The 22,301-nt window shown below is 46.1% G+C and overlaps 1 protein-coding gene across 6 annotated transcripts in view; it reads right to left on the minus strand.

The window, feature by feature from the left end:
• Positions 1–22,301, minus strand: part of TSPAN4 (tetraspanin 4) — a 282,853-nt gene that overhangs the window by 164,824 nt on the left and 95,728 nt on the right. The gene's annotated exons all lie outside the window — the stretch shown is intronic.

The raw sequence follows: 22,301 nt of genomic DNA on the forward strand, positions 1-22,301 counted from the left end.
ACTCCAGGTCACTCTTCCATAGTTTTACAAGCTCTGCAGGGAGAAGCAGCGTAAAGACCTGTGTTTGTCAAAATAATCAAATGACTTGAAAACACACCAGGGAACAATGCTGGAATAACGATGGGGTTATTTTTACTTAGTCACTTCCCTAACCAAAACTACACTCTAAAATATAAATATGCTCAGGCTTTAAAAAATCTTTGAAATACAGCAAGTAGCTCCTCAGTGATAGCAGCGCTCGAGAGAGGATGCACCAATACCTAAACGTTGACCACCATTGCCCTATGATAACAGGGAACAGAGAGAGGTGGAAAAACAACAGACCCTCCCCTGCCTTCAACGCGCAGCAGGCGCGAGGGAAGGCGGCTGAGGGTGGCCAGGCCGCAGGCGGCGCGGGCACCTCCCGGTTGCTTCCCCAGCCCCGCGCCCCAGGCAGCGGCACAGCAGACTGCTGCTCCTGCCGCCCTCCCGCAGCGCGAGCGCCCCGTGCTTTCCCGTCCCCTCTCGTCCCCATTCCCCCAAGAGGCTGCCTCTGCCAGCACCGCAGCAGCTTGGAAGCTGAATTGTTATTACTGATGATCCTTCCTCGTTGATTTTATTTAAAGATAGATAGATGCTTTTGCTTTTTTCCACGTGTGTAACCGTTTCTCTGAACGGGAACAAACTCTGTGTTTTGCAGAGTCGCAGGCTGACCAGAGCGGCTGCACCCAGGCAAGGCACAACGAAGTGTTTGCGCTGTAAATGCAAACCTGCCGACATCCCTTACTGCACATTCCCGGCTGTTCCTGGGATTCCAGGTTCGCAGTTCCCCTGAGCAGAGACAGAGAATCACGTCAACCTGCCAAATAAGCTATGAAAAGTGCCAAAACGGGTCTGAGGAGACACGCCAGGCCGAGCACTCTCAGATGCTGCTTGGGCTCAGGCTGACGCTTAGCTCTYGACAGCAAAAGGTGCAGCTGCCGCGAGCTTACTTTGCCTAAACCCAACGGCAAACATCAAACAAGAACTTGCCTTTTTATTGTGCCCAGTGCATCTTGTATCAGCTCCAACTCTGCAACATACTCCTTGTCTGACACTTCGCAAGTTATTTAAGCTCAGCTCTTGACCCATGAAATCCCTTTTCTAATTCTTCCTGCCTTTTTGCACTTTTCTGGGCAGAAATGCCCTTCCTAAGTGTTTGTGCAGCACCTTGCACACAGAGCCCAGTGAAGCTGCAAGCACAAAATCCAGCTACGAACTCATTCACCCACGTGCGGAGCCCTCCCCAAACATGGGGCACACTGTGCACTGCCAGCATCCCGTAACCCCACCTGCGGAGCAAAAGGCCAGCGACCAGGCCCGGAGGCAAAACGCCCAGGAAGAGGGGAGCTACTGCTACCCGGCCCTTCTCGACAAGCGAAACCTGGCAGAACTGGAGACCCCGACCGGGGTGTCAGCGGAGGGGCTGGGCCCGGAGCAGGCGCTGCTGCCAGACGGGTCCTCCGAATCGTTCAGGCTGCTCCCTGCAAAGCCGGGAAGCTCCTTTCGCCCGAGGGCAAATCAGGCTGAACAGAGCTGGGAATTCTCCCAGGGAGAATTAAGGAAACCTCCTTCTCTTCTTCCCACCCCTTCTTTTTTGTGCTTGCCTGAAGGTGTGAAAAGAAAACAAGTGTGTGCCTTGAATATTTTAAAGGAACTGCTTTTCTGTTTCAAAAGCTGTTCCCGCCATCAGAGAGCACGTACACGCCCCAGCCTGCGGCAGCTCTTATGGATTTAAGTTTTCAATCTGATTGTATAAATAAGTATACTATAGAAGAGAAAACACTGTGACAGGTACACAGCAACGCTGACAGCATAACCACTCCTCTGCCTACGTGCACTAAGCCATCGGGTAAACATCTATGCAGGCTGGTAGGTTTTTTCTAAATACATTCTATTCACTCGATAGTCCATAATGACTCCTCGCTGGAACTGTTAAGCTCTGTCACGTAGAACAATATTTAGATGGATTTACGCTTACGCTCATACTGAGAATAAGACGGCATCACTCAGCTGAGGCTATCACTTAGCCTAAGGCCTTCTCCTTTGCTCAGAGTGAGGGCTGAATTCGAGTCCTCGTGCCTGCAGCAAATAACACCTTAACCCACAAGCTATCCTGTAGCTCTGCGGCCAGGCACAGAGCAAGGTGACGGTCTGTACAACTAATGCTTTAAAATCTGGCATTTTATGGCCTGAAGTGCAGCGAGGGATTTGAAGCCACCTATCGTTTGTGCCTAAACTGAGCTGTTTTCACAGAGCCTGTTTTCCAGCAGGTGCAAGCCCAGTATTTTGCAGAGGAATGGCTGCATCGAGCCGGAGGGGCAGCGAGCGTCTGCCCGCGCCGCACACCAGAGCCCTAGCAAAGCGCCGCGGCAGAGGCAGCGTGTCGCCCAGTCCCAGCGGCGCTCGGGAACTTCCTGAGCCTGGAGGGTTTTCTTCATATTTAACACACTTTAATAGGGTTTTCTTCYCAAATTTCTCTTTCTTGAACTCATGTGGTCCCCAGGACGCCCTACGGCAACAAATTCCACAGGCTTAACCACATAGGCTTTAAGAAAGTATTTTCTTTTGTTTGCTCCTGCGACTTGCTAATTGCATTAGATGCCCCCAAGTTCCTCTACGGGAAGACCTTAAGCAATCATTCCTCATTCACCTTTTTCCATGCAATCTGTAATTTTATGCTTATAAAACTTTTCAAGTCCATCCTCAGCCATCTGTTTCCTAGACTGAAGAGACCTACTATATTTAAAGATCCCTCATGCAGAAGCCATTCCACATCTTCAGTAGCCTTATCTCCCTTCTCTGTATGCTTACAGCTGTCAGAGCCTTTCTGGGACAAGAGGGGCCACCACTGCACACAGTACCTGAGGCACAAGCACTCTCTTTTCTAAGAAATCAAGTCCCTTCAAAGGAAGCTCGCAGGTCAAGCATGACAAAACCGAGGCACCCCGAATCACTAGTCATTTCTAAAGTCTTGGCCTTGAATTCATTTATGTTTGTATGAAGAGGGGGAAATATGCTTTCTTCCTGCTGCTAGCATTACTGTCTCTTCGGATAGGCACTGGAAATTTCAAATCAGATCAGCAATTCACCTACTTTTATAACTTATCTCTGACAGTGGCAGATGCCTCAGAGAAGGGGAAGGAAATTCCAGAGCGTACAATGAAATCATATATTCCACACAGAAAGCTTCTTCCAAACCCTCTAAGTGTGTTAAATCTTAACACATGAAGATTTATATCTTCATTATGCGCAGGCAACTCAGGAATTGAAGTGCCTCAAGAAACCCAAGCATCTTCAATGCCACAGCCTTTTTCAAAGAGGAACGCAGGATCCCAAATTTCATGTTCAAAAACGTTTCTCCCACCTTCATCGATACCATATCAGAATGAGCTCGAGCAGGTTAATTGCACAGTACATAGAAACATTCTTCTTTACCACTGTAAAAGTGATCTTTACTCTTTGCTGGATATCTTCTGTTTTTATACTACGCAAAATGGAAAATCGGAGCATATGAGATTGCATTCATCCTTCTCTCCTACCCCTATCATACCTTCTCTGATCAATTCAACCTGTGCAATTCTGTGCCAAAGTGTCTTTTGACCTCGAAACCCGCATCATTGATCAATAAAACCCTTTTTGAGCTGGATGGATAGGAAATACCAGTTGAACAGGACCGGGGCTTCAACCAGCCTCCTTACAGCCAAGTGGCCAGAGATGGGTTTCAAAGACTCTTACTGTTATTTTCAGCAGCACAATCAGAAATGCTGTTAAGACCCTTGAAATTTTGAGGGCCTTTCAGGCACTCCAGCAGCTTCAACGCAACAGTGAATTTCACAGACTCTCGGTGTGTAAAGAAGATTTCCGGCTTTGATCCTGGTTTTTCTGACCTTTCATCGCCGAGGAGCGTCCTTTGTTCCCGTATGCTGGGGAACAGGACAGCCCCATCGCCGCACCTCTTCTCGGAGGACTGAAGGTGTGCGAGTGCAAACGTTATGCAAAATTCACAAGGAACGGAAAGGCAGCAACAAAAGTGGGAGTTATTTAAAATTAATAATAAAGAGAGGGACATATTGGGAGACCTGCAATTTAAAAAGCAATAGCTTGTTAAGCCTGCTTTAATACCAGCTTAGCTCATTACTCATTACAGAGTGACAGGGAAAATAAAGCTAGAGGAATTGCTAATGATGCCAGAAGTCTGTATTATGTATTTTGTAGTTCCTAATCTTTTAAAACCAAACCAAAAAAAAAAAACCTAATCATCTGTTCCTAGTCCCCTGATTTCATATCAAATTGCCAGCAAACAAATCCACTTAAGGGGAATTTTTTAGTCCCTTTTATGCAGCAGTTTAATTAGATTCCACCAATGAGTCTCTGAAAGCAACATAATTTCTTGTCTCAGAGCAGTTGGCTGAGGCTTGCTCTCTCCACGTGAAAACTGCCCTCATCTGCCTGCCATACCTGTCCTCCCCCCTTCTGCTGCCAGTGCCGGGCAGGGGCCCACAACACCCGGGTGCCCCCCACCTCTCTCGTTGTCTTTCCAGATCACAAAATGCAGCACATCATCTATCTCCTACAAGTCAATGCTTCGGAACCTGCTAGTCCAAAACTCTGAAATCGTTTCTCTTGGGGACGCACTCTCGGTGGTCACTGAGATGCACATCTTGGGCAGTGCAATCAATGCACTCGCATACCTCGAAAGTTCTGGTTTCATTCAGCTGTTTCCCAAATCAGCTGCAAAAGTGTTCTGGCCAGCCTGATAAACTGTGGGCGCTGGAGACGGTGTGAGCCCCGGGCAGAAGGACACGTGATATGGCGTGATCATCAGCTCGTGCAGCCAAACACATGGCACGAGGCATCACCACAGAACTGCAAGTTCACTCGCTTCATACGGACATCGACCACACGCTCTTTTTCAAATCCTCTTTTCCAAGGATCCAGTCAATGACTCTAACCCAAACACCACACAGAGACCACACACTCATCCAGGACTGTCACTTGCATGTCAGTGCTTCAAATACTAAAAAAAGCAAAGACAAAACATTGCTCAGACCAGACCATTCGCTCTCAATGACAGAGAGTGGCCAGGCTCTGGTTTTGCGCAGAGGCTGTTCGCTAGGAGCTCTGCCTCTCCACTCGTACACCTAGAAAAACAGGTGACAAACTTGGGGAGGACCAAAAATTCCACTTTACACTGAGAGATCATTTACTATATGAGTCCCACTGAAAATAATAGGACTCATTCTTCAATTTGCTATTACCCAGTGGGATTAAAAGCATTAAAACATGGCTTTTACACAGTAATTCCCTTCCAATAAAGACAAATTTCTCTATAGTGTAGAAACATTCACTATGTATTTTTATATATATATAATCTCCAGTTGGCAAATTGTTTCCCGCTGACAAGCAATTGCATACGCTTGCTCCACGCACATCTTCAAAGCACCTCTGCCTACTTCACCGATGCAAACTAGTCTTCATCCATTACACGCACTAACGCCGAGACAAGCACAGCGCGCTCAGAGCAACCTGACTCGCTTTCTGCCTTACCTATTTCCAGCAGCTTATTAGCTGAATTCTGGCAACAAAATCCTTAGGAATAAAATTGCGTAAGCATAATTATGACTGGGGACAAAAATGTCATCCCACCGGAATCCTCAAAATATACATCTCATACCTACACCAAATGAGCCTACTCCTGCAATAATCTTACCTTCAATTGTTTGCCATTAAAATGTAATCAATCTTGTTTAAAATGAGATCATAAGGTCTTCAGGGGCATCAGTAAAGATCCCCTAATGAACATTCATGACCTTTTTCACCATTTCGGAGAACTATACTCTCATCAAGGGAGGCCCTAGAAGGTATAAATGATTTCCTAAGTGCCGGAAAACTGCGAATCTGAAGGTTATGTGTAATTGTGCATCCGCTGAAGCATTTGAAAAAAGTTCCTTGATTTCAATGGTGCAACACTAAGCCCCAAACATCTTTTTTGAGGCTTCAGGGCAACAAAGCCAAACCCTTCCTTCCTGCTGGCAGAGAGACAAGATGCTCACGCACCGACCCTGACAATCCTGGATCCCAGGAAAGTGTTCAAGCACGTGACTGGTTTTATTGACTTGCAGGATCAAAACCTGAATGTACATCTTGCAGTAGTTCTAGAAAATATGAAATATCAATTAAGTAAAGAATTGTCTTCAATATTCATTGTACGCTTGGGAAAGGACTGATAAATGCAGGAGAACATAGTGGCTGACATAGCTTTTACTTACAGGGTTTCAGGAAAAAAAAAAAAAAAAGAAAAAAAAGTAAAACATCTGCTCCTGCAAGTTCATGTGTGGTTTGCAAATACTATTGAAATGAGGAAGGAATGAGAAAAACAGGTGGCTGGAACAGTCAGATATTTGCAAAAGGTAGCCAAAGAAAAAATAACAGGGAAGAACAAAACCATCTGCACGTGCTTTTCCCTACCACTTTTTTTTAGTAGATAGGCAGACTTGGAGAAGGGCCTGTTGTAAAGCTAATTAAGTCAGCGAGTTTCTTTCCAATTGCTTTAACTTGCTTTTGATGAGGCTTAGCTTTTAGATCTTACTATTCATAACAATCACGCTTATTCCAACTGTGCTTGAGGACTAACCAAGAACAAAACCCCACTGCTGCAAGTACAACGCAAAGAGAAAAACAGTCTCAGGATAGTGCTCAGAAGCGTTTCTGGTAGCCCGTTTCTGGACAAAGGACTTGTAAATACTTGAAAAAGGAGAAAGAGAGGACGATAGTTTACGATGACCTGCACACTGTACCTGCTGTCTCACCCCCTCGAAGCAGCGGCACGGCCAAAGGAAGAGGCGGCGACTGGGGCAGATCCCTGCTCCAGCTACCTCGTGCTGTCGCAGAGCTGCTCCGGGAGGCCTCTGATGGATGCTGGGGGGCATAAAGTGAAATACAGCCATTCCCATCTTGCCCATTCCCTGAACAAACCTTGGCATAGCCAGGTAAAGGACAAGGCCCCGTGCATTTCAACTGTGCAGTGCAGTCCTTAAAAAGCCTCTGTAATCTGGCACAGTGGTCCCAGCTGCTTTCAGCTACTGCAAGGAAATACAAAGTACATATTTGGCCATATCACAGAGGAAAAGCGCTTGCAAGGGGCTTGAAAATATTTACATGCCAATCTCTCTAACCAGCAAGAACAAATCAAAATCTAAGACAGAGGCTGATGAAATTTTAGTGAAATTCTTGACACGTCATGAGACCGTGTGGTGGTTAAAATACACATTCATATGAATTAAAGAAGCTCTGGGGCATTCTTATTTCCAGTTGAATTACTGGCTCACAGCATGGCAACCACTTGTAAAGATCTCACTGGAAATTATGCTGTATCTTGGGGTGGGGGGGGAGAAAGAAGGCGTATGAAATTACAGTGTGTCACTGTAGAACAATGTCCTAGTCAGATCTAATCAGAGAACTGGCAAAAACCACACAGAGTACCAGAAAAGTTGGAGAAGATTAGATTGATCCCAAAGTCAAGAAGTCTAGGAGACAAGAAAAGATAACAAAATCAATCCATGCCGCACAGACTGAAAAAATAGTTTGCTAGCGATAATGAAAGTTCACAATATCTTATCTGCAGTGGATAATACGCACTCGTACTGGTATTTATTTTTGTACAATAGGATAGGTTAAAAGGTGAAGGAAGAATGGAAAGTTGGAAGGAAACAAAAAACAGACTGTAGTACAGAACACAATTAATTTTTATATAACATCCTTATTGCAAAGTGTTATAAAACACTTTGCTGCAAGAGAGTCAGTCATAACCTAAGGGAACAATAAAGTTTTACAGCAAGATAAGTAGAGGGAAAATGGCTTAGGAGGAGAGAGAAGAAGGAGAAGAAGGAAAAAAAAAAAAAAAAATCAATGTCAGACATAATAGGGTCAATTTGGAGGAATCGGGGAATATTATGCTATGATCTCAAAAAGCAGCAGGCTTGAACGCATCTTTGCGCGGAGTTTGAGAAGGCTGAAAGGTTTGTTCTTCCTCCACGAGACTAACAGGTGTCCGCTCAGACCGACATAAGCAGGCGGCACCAAAGCACTGGGAGAAACACTTCTACCAGAGGGGAACGCTGCTTGCTAGCTCCCCTCCTTTCCCACACCAGCTGACAAATATCCTGAACAGCTATTTCAGTGAGCGTGCAGAGGTTTATTTTTAAAGGTCACGAGGGATCATTGCAACCGTTCAGAACCCGAGCTCGTGCATAAAGGCAGGAGCCGGTAGCGTTGCGCTCTCTAAAGTCCACATGCAACAGGTTCGGATTATGGAACAGACACAGCACCGGCCGTGCTAAGAAAGCACCTCTCGAATTCATCCTAGTGCTTGCCCCAAATCCTGGCACAAACCCACACCCTCACATACATACGTATCCCRACAGATTGATGCCAATTCATATGTGGCGTTTCTCAAATAAAATACTGAGTTGGGTTGTTGCCACACGCCAGGTGACAACATATTCAAACCTACAATGCCTTTTTGTTTACCCCTTACCCCTATTGACACTGAACTCCACAATCCCACTGTTTCATCCCAAAGAGCACCCTTTTTCAAGCCTATCCCTGCCTAGCTGCACGAATGTAGTCCATTGTAAACCTCCTGCCTATCAAGAGACTTGTCCTCCTCATCTGTATTCACTGCTGCCTTCACCTGGAGATGGCTACCACGTGTCAGCTATTGATTTCTGTAGGCAGCTTTCCTGTCATCAGCACTAAGTGATTGCTTATTAGACGGACAGGGGAAAACTCGAGCCTGTGGGCAGGGTTGTTCCTCATAGAAATGAAGAGCTCTGCCATGAGAGGCAAGGCTTGCGAGGAGGAGGAGGAGGCAGCAGGAATCCTGCCAGGGCCGAAGGATGCTGGCGCCCCGGCGGAGCCAGTGTGCTGTGCTGCAAAGCCAGGTGAAATCCACTCTCTGCAATGGCTCCATTCCCAGAGAAATCTTCTTAAAGTTTGATCTTTAACCTGAGAATGAACTTGGTCATCATGACCAGCGGGGAGAAACAACGGGAAAAGGTTTTGGCTTAAGCATCCCTTAGCCCTTTTGAATTAGGTCAGTGGTACTGCAGAGTGCACTGGAGCTCGGATAACGACTCCTGCGGAGGCAGCGCAGAGCAGCAGCGATTCCTAGCACCGCTGCAGACACTTAAGGTCTGCAATGAAGTTTAATGAACGTATCGAGGAGGAGAACAGTGCCTTTCCTCTAGAGGCCTGAGCAGACCTGTGCTTTCCAGGTCCATGCAAAATTGTAGCACTGGCAATTTTCTTTCTCCCATTCATTAATAGTTTCAAACCAGCAGAAAAACACCAAGGTGTCTACAGGTGTTCAGTGGTTAATTAAATAACTACAAGGCATCATAATATACATACATAAACACCTTGAAGAGTCTGCCACCTTTGCAGGAGATTTCCTGTCCTGAAAGTCAGATCAGCTTCATCTGAAGAGCAATGCCTAGAGAAAACTCCTACAGGCTGCACTCGTTGCACTGCTCTTGTACCCTACATTACTTTTGATCCTAACAGCACCCAGATTAGCAACGCTATTCCTATGTCTTTAATGAAAGGAAGCAAAGGAAGGAAAACAGAAACAGCACAAGTGGTTAAATAAATGACCTTTCAGATCTCAGGGATAACATCCTTATTAAGATGCTTCACAGGCCCTTAGGCTGCCTCTCCTCCACCTTCTCACATGCTACCCTATCAAGGAGAATAAACTGGCTCTGATTACTTGCTGAAAATAGATGGCATCAATAAAAGTCAGTTCCAGCTTCTTTTACATCTTCATACTGCTGCTCAGCACCTTCACCGTGCCAGGCTCAGCGGCAGCCGCCCGGGCCGACGCGGGGGCCGGGAAGGGCTAGGCGCCGCTTCCTCAGCGGGACCCGGCACAGCCCTTCTCAGCGCTGCCACTGATGGAGGACCAAGGGCAAAATCTATCTCGGAGAATCTAGCTTAAATCTCCAGCCCACCTGTACAGCTTTCAACGATGTAAAAATGCAATCCTCCACTACCATTTTGCAGAAATGTTATGGCAAGAGGGCTCAAGCCCACAGGTTGTTCTCCATCTCTTGGGCACGTGTTTGCCCTCGCAGATAAGCACTGGAAGCACAGGTGCTGGCCTCCTGCGAGATACCACTGGGATCGGCCGCATCCTTTCCCTAGACCGTGCACACGAGCCTTCGTACTCACCCAGCAGAGCACCRCCACCTCCACGACCAGCGCAGCCGCGTACCGGCCTGGGGATTTGGCTCCTCACCTTCTTTTCTCAAACCTGAGCATCTCTTGCTTGCTTCTACAATAACAGTCATTTTTTTCTTGCTGATCTTTCACCGTAAGAAGGGAACAGGCATCTTTCAAGTCAAAGGCATTATTTAATTCGGTAATGACTGTAGGGTAATAAACTTCTTTCAAAAGAGTAAAAAGGGGTTGGTTTCCTATCTGAAAATCATTACGCACCTAGAGATGCATGCAGATATGAAGATAACTACTTTATGCTTTGGTTCCTAAACACCTTTAAAAACCTCTCTCTCTCCCCTTCAGGCATCCAGCAAATAACTGCCATGAATTTCCCTTCCTTTTTTCTTCTTCCCTTCTTTTTTTCCTTGTTCTGTCTCTTTTGCAGCAACAATCTGACATTCTGGTGCCCAGCAGTGATATTAATCATTGAAACACTCTTCCCTTCCCTCAGCCTCTCTTAACCTGAGGATTTGCTATGTAAAAAGATCAGCACTCGGAGAGCAGTTGACAAACCATGGTTCTTCAAGCTGCACGAATATCAGTCTGAAATGCTGCTATAACCTTTCCCCTTACTGCCCCAGAAGAAAGAAAAAAGAGGATAAGCAGGACAAGGCTGCTGGGGAAAAGCGTATTTGTCTGGCAGTCGCAGCGCAGTCTATGAACACAGTTATATGGCTGGGACGTTTTCATCAGGGCAGGGATCACAGGGACGTGCCACCCGGTTTCCCAACCACGTCTCCTACCTTTATAAATTTCTCGCAGCTTTGTGTCCAAGGCTAAGTAGGTTCAGAGGCAGATTTTCCACAACGAATGTGCACTGAGTAAGTGGCTTAGGGCTATAAGGTAGCAAGACTAAGCAGTTGGAGTGAGAAATCCCTGGAAGAAACGTAATCTTAAACACAGCAAATATTTTACTTCAGCGGAAGAAAGTGCCACAAGTTTTGAATTAAAAGGAGGAGAATAAAAGCCCCAACTACTACCCTCTGTTTGTCGGACCAGATTCTGACGCCTTTCCACATGCGTTGGTAATTTATTCTAGAAACAGTATCACAAAAATCAATAGGGCCACCAATTGAACCCAGCTGTAGTCCATGCAGGTAAGAAAAATAGTATCTATCCACAGAAATTCAGTCTCTGAAGGCCTGCCCCTGCTCAGTTTAGAATATATAACCCAATACCTTTGAACCCAGGTCTCCGATCGGCAGTCAGATTGCTGTGGTTGGAACGCTTACCGTTTGTCAACTCATCTGCTGTGACACTGCCGGGTGCTTTCAGCCTACAGTCAATGCGAGGTTACGTGACCTTTTCATTATGGCTGAAACTAAATGGAATTACCCCAAATACACCGTGGGCTATAGGTGTATACACACGGACTCTCATCGGCACTCGGCTGACGTGTGATAATTCGACCATGCATCAAAGGCCTAAATTTTAGCCGGAGACGTACGAAGAGCACTGTAATATAAAGGGTGATGCACAGCATCAAACTAACATCGGTGGTGTTAATGAAGATGCCATCTAGGTACAAGATGAATTACAGCTTTGGAGGCTTTTTCTGCCTTTTAATGAGACCACAATGCAGTGACATGAAAACGAAAAAGCAGGGTCGCGCAGCTAAAAGGATCCTGACTAGCAATGCTGGTGGTGGACTCTGCAATTTAAAGGACAATCTGCAGTGCACAGAATGATAGAGGCTGTCACCTGGTCCGATGCCCCGCTCAAAGCAGGGCCAACTTAGATGCAAATATATTTTAAAAAAAAGGAAAACTGAAAGCAAGAGAAAGACCGGCAGAAGCAAAAAAAAGAAAAGGAATGAGAAATTAATGAAGTAGAAGCAGCAGGAAGGAGAGAAAAGAGCACAGAACAGCCCTGGGTCACTCTGAACTCTCGTCATGGTACTAGATAGGCTTCACAAACCACAGCAGCTGCGGAAAAGATACAGAGCATAGATGGGGAAATGGATGGATGATGGTGAAACAGCCACACTAATGTTAGGAAAGACAGAAAAAAAAAGAAGAATTTGAAGAGGCAGAGAAAGCAGAGCTTTGAACTGTCCTTTATCATATCCGGTAGGTAAGCTGCAAATGCACGAGTGTCTCTGGGAATAATTCCTACCCGCCAGCCAGTGCCTACACCTGCCTAGACCTCGGGCCACAGGCAGAGAAACTGTCTTCCAAAGGGGTGATAAGAGAAAGGAACCTCAGAAAGTCAACACCAGGGAGCTTGACATCAGCCACATTTTTCACTGATTTATCCCACTTCTGTGCTCCTGCTTGCTCTGAAAAGGGAAAGCGTGCCTATGTCTTTGGAAAGAAAGTCCATCTAGCATCTATCCCAAAAAGCAAAGGCAGGGTGCTGCAGCATCCTATAGGCTACCAGCTCTGTTGCCCTTTCTCCATAGGAAACCACTCCTTCAGGAGATAAATTTCCTATTAGAGAGACTTGAAGATTTTATTGTATGATGTTAAGAATGTTTCTCTAACTTAAGCTTTAATTATTTAACTTTCTTTTTTAGAAGTAAAAATATATGTTTATATTCTGGGGTTTTGCAGTATCATTCATTATAGTAACAGCAACTATTTCATCAGAAGAAGTTTCATAACATCTTGCTGAAGCAGGGAAGGACACAAGCTTACCTAGGACCRAGACAGAGCCCTGCCTGCACCTATTGCATGGAAGAAAGCAAGACAGCAGTATAAAAGGGATGAAAACTACTGTAAGTCATGGAGAGACTAGGAGGACACTGATGTGGTCAAGATACGCTGCCTGCTGAAATGAATCARGGATCAGCATCATTCGCTTACTAAAAGACTGTCTCCTTGGAAGCTCTGAAACACCTGAACCAGGCTCATATTTCACCCCAAGGCTTCATTTTTAACGGCATATTGGTCCCCCGACTGCTAAACTGGACATTTTATAATGTCCGTCTCACCATCACCATCCACGGCACCTGACGCTTCCTGATGTCCTCCCAGCTACTCTGAACTCCATTTTGTCTGTTGGCTTAGCAGTGGGAGAAGCGCTGCTGCTGTTAAGCAAGATCGGGTGGATGTTTCTGTTAACACTGTTTCCCTGTAAAGATCTGGGAGCAAGGCTGAGAAAAGCAGGAGCAACTTTTCTCCCGTTCTGGTGTGCARGATGCCAAGCATCATGAAGCGTGAGTTACTCAGTATACATCACTTTAAACGGAGGCTTTGCCATCTGTTCTGCCCTCTAATTACAAAATAGAAAACAAATATAACTCACTACTGAATCATAAAAAGTAAGCGATAGGTGATTTAAATGCATGGAGAAAGCTCCTTATTTAATGCAGAAAGCATCTGCAAGGTTTTTCTCATGTCATCCTTCCGGCTGCATGCTAGGGAAGATGAAGGGGGATGCTTCTGCAGGATGCTGCCAGGCACGTTTCGGGCAAACCGGGGCGAGTCCTCAGGGGCTTCAGTTTAAACCTGCCTGTATTGGAGATGTGTCTTCACTCCTGCCTGCCTCGTACCTGCATTACAGAACAGCAAACCCTAGCACTGAGGTCAGATACATCGTAGGGCAGCTTCCTCAGCCATCCAGGTAGCTAGGCAGAAGTGGGGGTATCACTATAAAAACAGGGGGATTGTAGCCATGATGGCCTAAGGATGCAACTGGGCAAGACTGTGACAAGAAATATCACCTTTTATTGGAACAATTGATCAACTTGGAAAAAGCAGGTAAGCTTTTGGCAATGCAGACTCTGCATCAGGGCCAAAAAGCTTGTTCATTTTTTCTCCAGCTATATGAGATTCTAATTCTATAATATTTTAACTGCTGAGGGACACAGCGTCTCACTGTAACAGGAACACACACAGAGCAGCTGAAGAAAACACTGGGCTTTCTTCAAAGGCAGAGTCACTTCTGCAGAAAAGCAGCAGGAACGAAGACAGCTGGGCTGCCCTTTATTAATCCGCCTGTTACAGCCATAGGCAGCTCTGTTGCCCGCAATTCATCTGCACTTCAAAATTTCAAAGGCCCTTTGCCACATTTGTGCGTGCTCTGGAGCGCAGGGTCCTCGCAGACCGAGCTGCAACAAGGACAGCCAGCAGCAGCGGCAGGAGAGCCACCCCCACTTCCCCCCAGGACCGGGCGGCAACAACCCCTCGGGAGCGTCACGAGCACGCGGGCGGCTGCCACCGCGCTGGCCGTCCTTGCATGACCTGAATGTCGCACMCATGCACTGGTTTGCTTTATTAGTAACTCATTTCCTTACCAAATGAATGTCCCTAAGAGCGTATTTCCTAGCGTTATTTAATGAAGGAAGAGACTAGGGAAAGGAGGCAGCAAACGTAAGGAACTGACCTCGGTTGCTGTGGGGTCAAACACAGCCATTGCTCAAATGCACTTTAATACCCAGCCTCTTCCGCTATAGCTGAGCATGTCAAGGGAAGCCGCACCTGATGGCAGTGGCGGAAGTCTCACAGACTAAGAGCAGCAGGGAAATGCTGCCTGGACCGGCTCTCTAGCACAAAAGGAACTGCAGTACATCAGTCATGAGCCCCGCTACAAAACCCAGGGTGCTGAGCAAGAGGAAAAGCACRCGCCCATCAGACGCACTTTGGGCAACCTTCTCCATCCTACTCTGAAGTCCATCCTGGATTCAGACTCCAGACACATGGGGTTTATGTCAAATCAGGCCTGAATAGTCCTTAGGTGAGGAACTTAGCAGTTACTGACATCAGCTGAAGGATGCTCGTGCCAGCCAGCTCAGCCACCGGTTTCTGTGTACGCAGGCAAAACGGGTGGCTATTAAGGGGTCAACAAAACTCCTCCCAGAGTGGGAGCGGACTCATTTCTAATGGCCAAGCTCACAAGATAYTCAAATGGCAGAGCATCCTGTTTGCAAAAGTATCATCCCCTTCTGTCCAGTGTTTAAAAAAAAAAAAAAAGACACCTTCTAAAATTCAGAGCCAGTAATGAAGAGAAAACCGAAGACAAGGGACAAGGACAGAATATCCACAATTGAACTGCAAAAAACAGACAGACCAAAAAGGAAGAGGTATATTTTGGATATTCTCAGGGTATCAGAGGTCCTGAATTWAAAAAAAAGGGGGGGGGGGAAGAGGGAGGAAAAAAAGGCATACAGCCAGAAACAGAAGTAATAAGGGCCTGTATACCAATATGAGAAGCTCAAGTGCTATAACAGATGAGTCAATGAGGGAGGAACAGATGACAGGAATACCTGGCAGGAGGGGAGAGCTTTGACAAAATACGCACTTCCTGAACGTGGCAGAGTGACAGGAGTCAGCGGGACGCCGCTCAGGAAGGACAGATTAGGTCATAACCACCGGGAGGGTTTCTCGAACTGAAAGATCCATGTAACCGACCAAGATAACATTATCGACTGAGCAGAGGGAACTGTATCTCTGAAACTGTAGAGCTACCAAGTCTCCAAGCTACAAGAGTACGTGTCTTCTAGAAGAGTCATTGCCATGCCCTCCAGAGCAGCACACACACAAGCGCACGGACTGCCGATGAAACCCTGGTCATACTGGAGTCTGCGAAACATCTCACACTGGTTTCAGTGGAGCCGATACTCCATTCTCAGCCTTACATACACTGTTTGAACATCCCCAGACAAGACAACTACAACTGATCTCAGATAATTGCCCCTTCCGGGTTTTCTGCACCTTCCCCCGATACGTATGGCAATGGTTTTGGATTGGGCAAACTCCTTGTTTGATCAAGCAAAGTAATTCTTGTGCAATGCAAAGAAGAATGCCAAACAAAAGGAAAAAGGCTCAGGATATAGCTAATATGGATTCATAGCAACCAATAATATTAATAAAAACCAGCTGCAGTAAGACAATCTAAAGGAAATGTTTAATGACATTCAGATTGGAGACCACTTCTGCAAAGGCACGGTTACCAGCAGACCTGAGACATTACTTTTTCCCTAAAGAAGATAAAGAAGGTCAGTAGGGAAAATGCTGGGGAAAGGAAACCGAATCAAGGCAATTCAGAGCAGTGAGCAGGGGTCTCACCAGGCTGCAGCGGCAGCCCACRCTCTGCTCCGAGATCTGCTGAGGGGAAATCACCATGTAGCCAAGTGCTGCGATACAGCAGAGATGTACTGTTGACAAAAGGCTGGTAATGATAAATAAGAATGAAGCTTTGTAATACATACAAATGGAAACAACACTTTCCTATGATTAACCCTTTGATGACAAGACAGATGACTTTCACAAGCGAGTGACCCTTATCTTCTAGCAACATTACTTGTCATGTAGGAGCAGGGATGGAAGCAGCCCCAGACCCGTCACCAACTTCCTTGGCAACTTGCAGCCTATTAACGTCAAATGCTGCCAAAAGATCAAAACTAAGCGTTCATTAGAGACTCACATCAAGCAGCACCGCTGCTGCCTCTGTCCCCGTGCCTTTGCAAGGGCCCAGGAACATCGGTACAACGGCAGGCCATTTAATGGACACCTGCCCCTTGGAAACACCGCGTTTGAAGTGGGGGCAGCAAGGACAGGGTTTTCCAAATTAATGCTACATCTTGACATCGGCTGTGTTTCTATAAAGCTACTTTCACATTTTATGAATTTGGCCAAATAACTCATGAGCAAACATTTTTAAGAGCTTACTCAACTCTGCCTGACACCATAATTAAACTCTCCCCATTGTATGATCCTTCTGTCAGGTTACAGGTAGTAGATCAGAAGGAACAATTAAAAACTTAGCATCAAAGGTAATTAAAAAAAAGACTGCTGTGTATAAACAATATCTAGATCGTTGCATAAAATCTCCAGAGTGTCAAGGGCAGCTACAAAGTTCAAACCAATAACACAACTTTCTGATTAATTAATAACATTTTCAAAAGAAGCAGACAGCTAATCTGTATATAGATGGGGCTTCCTAGAAGAGTGCACCCACCAATTACATACAGACACAAACAACTGGGTCATAGAGGTAGCTTAAGAGACAACTCATTAAAAACATTTCCTCGGTGATAAAATCCAGCTGGGGATATGCAGGTCCCCGGGTTCAATGACCCAAGGTGCTTCCTCCAAAGACTAGGGAAGTACAGTGCATAAAACAAAAAAAGAAAAACAGAAACCCCATGTCAGCACTACCTACTCAACTGCAACATTCACCCGCAGCGTGAACCTACCAATTTGTACCTGGATGGGTGCTCCAGAGCCTAAATAAACTACCAACAGAGATGGAAAGAGCACAAACTGAGGCTAGAAGGTGCCACAGTAAAGACTTGCGGAGGGGTACACGAACGCCTGCCAGCCCAGCAGCGCATGGCAGCAGCGCCGTGCCGTTCGCCTAGCGAATGTCAAGACTGAGCAGAAGAATCAGCCATGTCACGCCTGGTGTCATGTAATCCGGGATTTATGCACGAGGCAGAAGGCTGAGGTACTTTTTGGTAGTCTTAGCACTAGCTCTGCTTCTCGTTGTCTGATAAAGTCCCTTGATCCAAGTGAGCAAAGCCCTGAGGAAGGCAAAGGAAGATCCAATTTTTTGTAACGCTGTGATAACCTTTTCGCAGGTTGTATTTAATGTGCTTGTCTGCTAGCTCTTTGCTGCTGCACCTCTTACTGGGATCGCTTCTTTGCAAGGTTAGGAGACTGGCTCTGCTTGCAAGACAGCTACTGTCATTCTCGACAGTTGCTTCTTGTATCTTGAATAATTTGAATTTTTTTTTATAATCTGAGAAAAACAGATCTGTATTTTTACAAGATGACCTACACAGGAGAAACAGCACTATAAATCCAGAGTGTAAGAGATTGGCCCCACTTTCCTGGATCCATCTCATAGATGCCCTATTCATAGGAGAAAGCTTTTCCTGTCTTCTGTGGACGAACCTAGGGTAACTGAGAAGCTACAACTGATTGAAGAGTCTGAAGACAGAGACTTGGAATAAAACTTCAAAGGACCTAAAAGAGGTGTCCAGCTGTAACAGAAGCTCAATGGGACATGGATGTTCACGTCACTTTAGTCCTTTTGAACACCACCACGTCTAACATCGTCACAGTCGCAACCTTCCCCAGTATGGGTGACTCAGTCATCCCCAGCCATACATCTACAATAATTGATGACCAAGAGGTGAAAGATCCATATTCCATTATAAAACACCTGAGATATTCAAACAACCCTTTAATTCCCTGTCTTTTACCTTTCCCATGTTTGACAATAGTTTTTCTCTTCTAGTGTACCTATTAAACACTTAACAGCCTAGAATATCTACCATTAGATAATTCAATTTGTAAAAAGATGTTGTTTTCCAAAAGGCTAAAACAACTACTCTACTAAATAATTTCACATTTTATGAAAGACATATTTAAAAAAAAAGTCTCTAATTTTGAAGGAAAAAAAAATTAAGGAGATCCTAAAATTGAAAGTGTTTTCCTAATAAGGAAACCACTACAATCAACTTTCAGTTAAAGTGACATTGGCAGTAAAGCCATCATTTAAAATATGACTACATTTCATTTTTATTTAATCTTCCTCTACTTTTTAAAAGCAATGCCTGTGTTAAAAACCCAATTTTACAACAACACTGAACTTAAAAATCCTTTCTCTCAGTCAGGTATCTGCCAAARGCAGGGAGAATTTTTACCTCTGAAGCACGAGCCCTTGAACAGAAGTGATTTATGTGGCAGCGCTGGTGCAGCTTGATCTATTGCCAGGCAGACGAGGCTACGTAACGCAGTGCGCTGTGCTGGGCAGGGCCAGACCTGTGCACGCTCGCTGCGTCTCTGCCAGCTCRACTTCAACTAATGAGCTAGCCCAAAGAATTCATTTTCAATCAACTATATAGAAACGAGGATTTTCTTTTAGGATATTGCTTTAACGCTCAAGTGGCTTTCTGAGCATTAAAGCACTTATTTCTGAGTCTGGAGTATTGTTTTTAACCGGATAGTAGAGGGAAATTGTTTATTTCAAATCTTTTGAGACCTCCCCAATAATGTTAGAGATAATCTTCTGTTTTATCAAAAAGAGTTTCAAATACAGACTCACAGAGTAGTTGGGGTGCGAAGGGACCCTGGAGATCGTCTGGTCCGAGCCTCTGCTCAAGCAGCTAGAGCAGGTCGCCCAGGACCGCGTGCAGTCGGGTTTTGCTCAGGTCAAGGATGGAGACTCCACCACCTCTCTGGGCAACCCGTTCCAGTGTTCAACCAGCCACACAGTGAAGAAGTGCTATCTTATGTTCAGACGGAATTTCCTGTCTTCCATTGCTCCTTGTCTCATCACTGGGCACCACTGAGAAGAGTCCAGCTCCATCTTCTTTACATCCTCTCATCAGATATATGTATGCATTGATAAGATCCCGCCCTGAAATTCCTTCCCTAAGAGGTAACCAATCTGCCAAAAAAAGTCCACTGAGACTTTCTATTTCATGATCTACGAATCTTGGCACAGTAATTATTTTTATTATATTTCTCTTTGTACACAGTGTGTCTTGCAACTCCCATCTCTTATCCTTCAAGGAAATTGATTCAATTTGCTTTTAAAATCCCTAAATATTCATATAACTTGATGTATGTTTTTCCTCATGGAGCAAAATAAGCCTGTCCAATATATACACCTACTGCTCTGATGCAATCGTCGTAACATAACTTCCAAGCATGGCACTTTTCTAAGTCCCACAGCTGTCACTTGTTATTTCAAAATCTAAGTGAAATAGGATCTTGTTAGCCAAAATTGAACACCCACTCACAGAAGCTCAGCTACCTCACTCACATATACACATACGCACACACATGCACACGGAAGAAACCGTTTGGATAAAACACGTAATTCTACATTCTGCCCAAAATAAGAGTACATCCGTGGTGAATGTCATCTCTTTTCTGAAAAACTGTTTTCTATAGCTTGTTCTCTTTTTAAGCATCTGCTTTGCCAGCTCAGGACAAAGTCAGCACTAGTAGAACTGAGCTGTTCCCAGAAAGTTTGTGTAAACCTTTGGGAAGACTCAGGAGAACCCAGAACAACCATCCAAGACTTTGGTAACCTTGCAAAAGCTTCTTATGGTGCCTTTTATAAAGCACAGCTTTACCTTATGAATCCTGCTTCCTTGTATAGGCAAAATAGTCTCATTCCACAATACCTGCGTGTACCAGTATATACCACTATGGTCCTACAAAAACCTCCCTTGGTGCAAAGCCCACAGAAGACAGTGGTAGCGTTAGTGCCAAAACGAGTGAGGTCTGGATCCGAGAGGCACATTGAAAAAGCTCTGAAAATGTTCTTTCTGCTAATGCTTTCAAACGTGTGACTTGTGGTGAAAAGGGAAAAAGGAGGGCACTGCGGGAACTCGCACTCGCTGCTTGGTTTGTCAGACGGCGGGTGCCCCCGGGGCCCGGGCACGGCAAGCAGAGAAGCCAGGCTGCTCTCCTAAGGCTGCCGCTTTTTATGGGTACAAGCAAGCGCAAGCTCACCTTTCTGCTTCTGTGACTAAAAAACAAACAAAAAGAGCGCCCCGGTACCAGTGCTTTGGCCGAGTTATCACAGATTCACCAGCAAAAGCGATGTAAAACACACAGCCTAAGCACACAGGCGAGGGCGGAAACGGGACCTGCTTTTAGAAACCCAGCGGCTTGGAAGGACTGTGCATACACACGGACCAGCACGGCATCAGCCTAACCCTGARGCGGGAGGACCGTACGTCAGGCAGACGAAGCGGGACCCAACATCTCGCTCAGGGACGCCAATGCTGCTGGCAGGTCTGGATTCCCAGAGGTCTCACGGTAAATCCATGCCTTGTTTTTCCTTCTAACAGCACAGCAATTAACAGAGGGAGTTTGAGGGCAAAGGGCCGGCCTCACAGAAGGATGCTGGTGGGGAAAACCAGACACAGGAGACACAAGCGGTGGCAGGAGAAACTGCACTGGAATTGGAAGCGCGTTATTTCCAGGTTTATCGAAACACTGCCGGCCACGGCGTTAAACTGAGGCATTCCCCCAAATCTGCTCTTACGCAATGATTTTGATCGCCTGCCCCGTCACCTCGCCAGCTTCACCCGTGCGCTGCGAAGCACAGGGCCCTCTCCCCGCACGGCGCCGGCCCGGCGAGCCAAAGCAGCAGAGCTCTTGGGCTGCCCCCCAGCGCAGCTTGCAGCCACGCTCGCCTTCCGGGGGGAGGGAGGCCGGGATTATTTGTTTCTTACCACCCTCTCAGTCACCTCAGCAAAAGGAAAAAACCCTCTTAAGTGACTAAGGCAAACTCGGATGCTAGCCTTAAAGCAAACCCTGTGATCTCGGCTGTGCACGAGCATCGTTTAGCAGGAATGGGCAAGGCATTCGGCAACAGGGGCGAGATCCGGATTTGGGAACGCAGCAAAGCAGAGCGTAGCTGCAGAGACAAAACCAAAATCAATCCAAAACCAGTTCGGGCCGCGCTGGCTCTCTGAGCAGCCTGCCAGAAAAGGGGTTAAATTAGGCTGCTGTTTGGAGAAAATGGACTCGTTTGGTAACCCAATTGAGGATTTGACACCTATATCGAGTGACTGAAACAGTACGTAATAGCTAATGATATCTGCGATGAGAAAAAGAGGCCGTTTTACTGAGCCGAATGGGGACTGAAGCCTGTAACTTGCTGTGCAGCCCAACAGCTCCTACTACCCCAGCAGAGAGCAAAGCACGGCCAGGACGGAGGAAATGCTGTAATCGCCTTCCCAAAGCCCCTGCGCAGCTGCAGAGTATTTGCACCTTTAAAAACACAGTAGGAAAGAGAAAACAAAACATTCCTCAACATGTGGCCGGAGTGAAAAAAATTAACAGAGCACTGCCAGCTAGGACAGACCGAAACGATGCACAAAGAGCACGACCTCATACGTGGCAAGCAAAGCAAAGCAAAGCGATCCAAACCAGGTACTGACGGCATCCAATGGGACTCTAAAACATCAAGGTCCCATTCAGACCCCTCCAGCAGCACGGGGCGATTGCGCAGCTGCTCGGCCGCGTGTGCTGCACCAACGGGGTACGGTAGGTAGGATACCCCTCGTCCCGGGGGGCTGCTTTCACTCC

The sequence above is a fragment of the Apteryx rowi genome, unplaced genomic scaffold (genome assembly GCF_003343035.1).
Source record: "Apteryx rowi isolate R43461 unplaced genomic scaffold, aptRow1 scaffold_152, whole genome shotgun sequence".
Taxonomy (NCBI): Eukaryota; Metazoa; Chordata; class Aves; order Apterygiformes; family Apterygidae; genus Apteryx; species Apteryx rowi.